We start from the raw sequence: 6,828 nt of genomic DNA, 5'->3' as shown, positions 1-6,828 counted from the left end.
GGGCGTTGGGAACAGATGTTCACATGAGCACCTCATTCCACCCAGAGACAGATGGACAGACGGAAAGGACTATCCGAACCATAGAGGACATGATCCGACTATGTGCTTTGGAATGGTCGTCAGACTGGGAGAAGAATTTACCATTAGTCGAGTTTGCGTATAACAATAGTTATCACTCGAGCATTGGGATGTCGCCCTTTGAAGCAATGTATGGAAGGCCGTGTCGAACGCCTTTGTGTTGGACTGAAATTGGGGAAAGAACAAGTTTCAATCACAAGCTGATTGATGAGACGACGGAGAAGATTAAGTTCATACGGGAGAGTATGAAAAAGGCACAAGATCGCCAGAAAAAGTACGCAGATCGCAAAAGGCGGGAAGTGGAGTTTAAAGTCGGAGATATGGTGTACCTGAAGGTCGCCCCGCAAAAAGGAAAGGATCGATTTGGTAAAGTGGGAAAGCTCGCTGTAAGGTTCATTGGACCATATCCGATTGAGCAGAGAGTTGGAGAAGTAGCCTATCGACTGGCTATGCCAGAGATGATGCGGCTACATAAAGTCTTCCATGTTTCGCAGCTACGGAAGCATGTCCCAGATCCTAACATGATTGTGCCCGAACCTATTGATGAATTGGAGCCAAACCTAACTTACCCCGAAGGACTGTTTGGTATAGGGCAGAGGAGGACCCGAAAGTTGAAGAATCGGAGCATTCCTCAAATCCAAGTATTTTGGGGGAAGCAGAACCGTAAAGTCACCTCATGGGAAGATGAGGATAGGATGCGTGCCAAGTATCCTCAGTTGTTCGCTGAAGAAGATGAGGCAGGACCGTCGGAACCCTATGGAATTCGGGACGAATTCTATTAAGGGGGGGAGAATGTAGTGACCCTCGCTAAGAGGTAAATTTTAAAATGAANCCAAAAGCTCAAGGAAGGAGGCTAGCGAGGAGAAAAGAAGGTTTATTAAAGAAAAGTCCGAGAAATTTTGGACGGATCGAAAAGTGACCGAGATGTCCGAGACGTACCGTCCAAGTCGTCCGAGACGTACCGAGGACCGAGAGTTGTCTGACGCGTATCGCAAAGTACCGGGAATTGCCGAGAAAGACCGATGGACTGAGAATTCTTGAGAATGTCCGAGGATTGACCGATAGCGACCGAGACTGGTCGAGGAGGACCGAGAGACGTCGACGGGTGACCGGCGACCGGTCGATCCGACAAAATTCCCGATTTTGTGGAAATTGTTTTTGCAAAAATCCACCAATGGGATTTCATGCAACTTAGGAGTGGAATCCTTGGAGGAATATTCCTAGGATTTTCGATCCCAAAATCCTAAGTGGGAGACAAGATTATTCCTCTTTATAGAAACCGGCCAATCGCGTTTCATGCAAGTGTGAATGGGGAAAATATGAAAGATTCCATGTGACAAGTGTTGGTTACACTTAACAAGTGTCCAACCTTAAAATTGTGTGGCTAGGAGAGATGGCACACAACACACATGCATTGGGCCAAGTTTCTACTCTCTTCCTCTATATAAAGGTCGCTCCACTTCCTCATTTTCGCTAAAATTTCTTAAGTAAAGGAAGAAAGGAGTGAAAGAGAAAGAGAGGAGAGAAAGAGAGAAAGAAGAGAGAAAAGGAAGAAGTGCTGCCGCAAGGGAGAAGAAGTGAAGAAGAGGAGAAGCAAGACAAGACTATCGCACGACCGCAGTTAAGCGTTGAATCGAGAAGGAACTCGATTTCAACAAGGAAGAGGATTCAAGCGTTGCCGTGAAGAAAATCCGACCACTCATCCCAGAGATCGCCGGTTTTCTGTGAGTTCAGGCACATATTTGCATCGGCTTAGATGGAGTGTTAAAAACATCCATCTAGTGCGCGGTTTTGCATAAATCATTTAGATGCATTTACTTGAAATTCTTTTATGTTTTTCTTGTTAAGTTGCATGTGAGGTGAGGTTACACCGGTTACTAGATCGAAAGGATCTAGTGACAAGGGTGGTAACTAATTAAGATACTTGAAAACATATGAGAAGAAAATCATATAAACTCAAGTATAAGCTTTGGTGAGGTCTTAAGACGCTTTAGTCCGCGAGAAATTCCGGCTGAGCGTAGTAAGACTTGGTATGGCTGTCCTTCCCATCCGTGCCACATGCAGCCGCGACATGTAACCCATGTTCGTGTGTTGTAGGGTTGGTTACGAAGAGCTCGGAGGTTACTGGGCTCGCTACCCTGGCCGAGGCTGTCTACATGACGGTGTAGCTTTGGGTGAAGCCCGATTGCATGCCTTTGTGGCTGTAATACGGTTGTTCAGGAGGGGTTAGGGAGAGGAAGCATACCGGGCCCATGAATTAGAACTTGTTAAAACTCTAGTTTTATTTCAAGTTCAAGTTGTTGCATGTTTGTGTTTATGCTTGCATGATGTTATATGTCATTGCGTGTAGTGGTGATTGATTGCAGAATAATTTTGCTTAGCTTATTAGCTTCCGCATGTTATCTCTGATTGATTATTGTGTTGTATGCTTGCTTGGCAATCGTGTAATTGCTTGCATGTTAGATCTTATGCTCGCTTGTTATTTATACTCGCTTGCATGTTGATTGTTAGCATGTTGTTGTTGATGGGGTATGGGATTTGGGGTTTAATACTCTGCAGGAACCCTGAGCTCACTAAGTAATCTTAGATTACTTATGATAATATTTTGTGCTGCAGGTGACCCTAGAGGGAACTAGAGGGCGTGGTGAACGATAGGAACCCGGAGTAGTTTTATTTTGTGTCTATTGTAAAATACAAGTATGTTTTTATTTCAAACCAAACTCGGCACTAAGCCTTGTTCAAAACTCTTGTGTAATAACTCTTTTGGTTAATCAAAATATTCGGGTTTTCTTTATTCGGGCGAGTCGTACTGATATAGACTTTGTCCGAGTCGGCTCAACGCACGGCGTATCTGTAGGGTTGCAAAGCCTGAAGGATGTGCCGTGTGGTCGGGAACCTCACCGATGGACTGGCCGAAGGACTTGATTTGTTCTCGCACCCGGCCGGATCGTTAGTGAATGTTTCCCAAGTAGCGTCTCGGTGCCGTCCGATGGCCTTGGTGGTCATAGTACGGTTCGGGGGCGTTACAGACATGTACCTTGAATTTGGACTGTTGTCCATTAATGGATCCCAGATAAGAGAAGGGTCTGCTTCGTTGGGAGACTTGCAATACGAAGATGGCTGGACATTAGCTGCCTCTGAGACCTCTGCGGACCTGCAATGGGGAGAAAGTTTTATGGTCTTAGGACAGAACATAAATACAGTGTAATGGACAAAAAGTTTGGGTAGACATATACATTGTATAGGGACTATGGTCCATCAATGGATCAACACTGGCATAAAGGTCTGCTTCGTTAGGATAACTGCAATAAGAAGAACTGTTGGCGAACCGGAGATGCTCCATTAAAAAAACGAGAAAATAGCAAAAGATGGACAAAACTACCTTCGTTGTTGGTTTGTGTCCTCCGAGAAGGCCAGATTCGTTGATGAGTCTTCACAAGGCTTGCAATGGGGAGGAACGACAGCATCTTCATCACCCCTGTACGGAAAAGAAACAAGATTAGATGAGACACTTAAAATTGCCCATCATCTACATCACATGTACTTAGAAGTTAAATTCTGATACACAATATAGATGGACAACATATAGGTTGTGTCTATCACATCAGTTGGATAATGGGATTATTGGATAGTAGACTAATTTGGTGGACATAAAATACATTTCGAAATATAGTCTACCTAAAAGATTCCAAGCGAAACCAGTATAGATGGACATCAAAGAAATTCATGTATATCAGTACGGTTTTCAACGTAACGAGCACCAAAAACAAGGATAAGCAGAAGAAAAGGAAGAGTGGTTAGACAACAGAGTTACCTGCGTCCCGCGGTGGCGGACATCTCTCCCTTACTAAGATCGGCATCTCATAAGTCAATGTCACCACTGAAAAGAAAGAAACTAATGGTAAACACAACAGAACCACAAAATAAAAGGATGTAGGGCAATTTGAGACGATTTCATACCTAGCCTCGGGGTTCTCAACATCGGAAGGAGTCTCCGGGGCTTCCCCTGTGGCGGTGGCGGGAGGCAGAGGGGGAGGATTAGTCCGTAAAAGGGTATGGAAGATGAAATTCATAAGTTTGATGTTGTGAAATTAACGGTTTCCGATGAAGGAGCTCTCGGCGGATTCCAATCGGACGGCGGCTCCCGGAATAGAAATGAAGGTGAAAGTTGGGAACTACATGGGAAGAGAAATGAATTTTTTGAGTAAAGGAAATTAAACGGAAAGATGCGTTCCCCGATGCTCCTAATTAACTCGTTTTACTCACTTTAATGTCATTTCATCATAATATTTTTATTAAAAGAAAAAACAAAAAACCAAACACTTCTATTTTTGAGCGAGTGTAAATAGAGGGCAAAAATGTATTTCAGCAAACACATTGTGGCAGGCGGGAAAACAATCTGTGTAAAATGGCATAGGAGACAAAGTTGTGTACTGTTCATGGCATAAAGGACACATCTAGTCTCCACAATGCACTTGCTGCTACTCCTCAAGCTCTAGCAAAAATGATATATACGACGATGATCTGCAACGAGTGCGAAAACGACACCTTTGAAGAAGGAGACGACGGGTTTATCTACTGCCGACAATGCGGTGTTATGGCTAATGATATGATCCTAACCGCCAGCGACCAAGAGGATTTCTTCGGTGAAGTTGAACCGACGACGTTTCTATTTATATTTACAACGGGAGGATATCGTCGTCGCTTCGGTGACATTGAAAACGGGAGACCGCCGGCTTCGAGATGGACGATAGAGATGTTGCTAAGTGTAGCGGTCGTGGAGAAAGGAGAGTATGTGATATGTTTGGAGGAATGGGGCAAAGGTGAGGTGGCTACGGAGTTGCAATGTAAACACAAGTATCACTTGGAGTGTGTGAAGAAGTGGTGGAAGATTCACGCCACGTGGAAGATTCAAATCAGTGTAGATACAAGATGCCTCTTGAAGGTGAAGGAGAAGTGGTGAAAAACGTTGGTACTAGCGTTGATGTTAGTGTTGATGAAGATTTTATTGACTATTATGATTCTGATTGAAACGAAGACTAATAGAGTAATGATCTTTTCAACTTATTATTGGTTTTTTTTTTGTGTGTTTTGTTTTATTTCTTAGTGGAGAAGTGATTTTTTCGTTTCATTTAAGCATGGTCAGGATCTATTGGAATAAATCCATAGTTGAGGATTGTAATAATCCCTTCAAAATTATTGTCTAAAGTCATGGTTTTGAGACAAACTCGCAGTAAGCAAATGCTAACAAGATTCTATATATATAGGAGAGTTTGAAGGACTCTACTCTCTAGAATGAAAGAAGGTTACACAAATAGTGAGAAATATTCAAAGCAACCGGACACAAAATGTTTCTGATTTACTAATCTATGAACATGTGAATCATCTTTACTCAAATCAAGTACATATGGCCAATCATCGATTTTGTAGTCAATAAATATGCCTCTTTCTCATGTTGAATACTTGGTAGCAACTTCCTTAATCAATCAAACAAAACATTTCCCCATCATAAACTTTTAAAAAAGGAAAAAGGTCATGTCATGCTTACAACTTGTCAACATCCACTCCCATTATACAACATTAAGGCTGGACCAGTCCATAGGTAATGAAGAATTGCGCCATGAGAACCTGACAGGATCCATAGATGCCATTCACCGCATAAAAAGTCCCAATAGGACATGCAACAAAATAGCCATTCAGCCTAAAAGTCTAATATCTGTTAATGGGCAATTCAACAACATAAGATAGAATCGAAAATTTTAAGAGACTCTTACCACAATATGAACCTAAAATCCTAAGCCAAGAAGGGGGAGCTGAAGATAACTTAGTGTTTATCAACGAAGTCCTTTCAATTACAATGATCTGCAAGGAGTGCGACAACGAAGCCTTTGACGAAGGAGACGACGGGTTCTTCTACTGCCAACGATGCGGTGTTATGGCTGATGATATAATTCAAACGGGCGTCGACGATGGAGATTTAATCGGTGAAGGTGGAGATATGGGTGGTGTTGATTGACCCAATTTAACAGAGTGCACTTAGAGCGTTCTGTTTCATGATTTCAGATCGAAATGTTGTCGATGCTCAATAACAAGAATTTTATAAAACCTGCTTGCGAAAACTGTGAGGAAAAGGAACCTCTCACCAGGATCTTGATATTTGAATATGCTCCAAACGGATCACTCTTTGAGCATTTACACTGTGAGTGATTACTTGACAAAAACTACAATGACTTATGTTTTTGGTTCGTTTTATTTGTGATCTAAATGAGAAGCAAATCATTTATCTTTCCTTTTTGGGCCACACAGCTTAAAGACGTAAGGCTGGGTAAACTGTAAAACTTTGGCGGGTCTTATTCAGAAAGTATTTGTAACTGGTAAGTTTCTTTCTTCATTGTTACATACATGGCGTTGAATATTACTTACTTATGAGTATTAGCCAACTTTGTTATCCTTTTTTGGTTTAATCAGTGTGTGATTTTGATCCTCAGGCATCCCTGTTACTCAAAAGATCTGAGATTGAAGTTGCATGTGATGTGAAGATTTTTAGTAATGTCATTGGATCTTGCGCGTTCTGTTTAATGATTTCAGATCGAAATGTTGTCGAAGATCATCCACAAGAATTTTGATATTTGAATATGCTCCAAACGGATCACTCTTTGAGCATTTACACTGAGTGAGTACTTGACAAAAACTACAATGTCTTTATGTTTTTGGCTTGTTTTATTTGTGATCTAAATGGGAAGCAAATCA

This window comes from Camelina sativa, chromosome 15 (assembly GCF_000633955.1).
Source record: "Camelina sativa cultivar DH55 chromosome 15, Cs, whole genome shotgun sequence".
NCBI lineage: Eukaryota > Viridiplantae > Streptophyta > Magnoliopsida > Brassicales > Brassicaceae > Camelina > Camelina sativa.
This window is presented reverse-complemented; position numbering follows the sequence as displayed.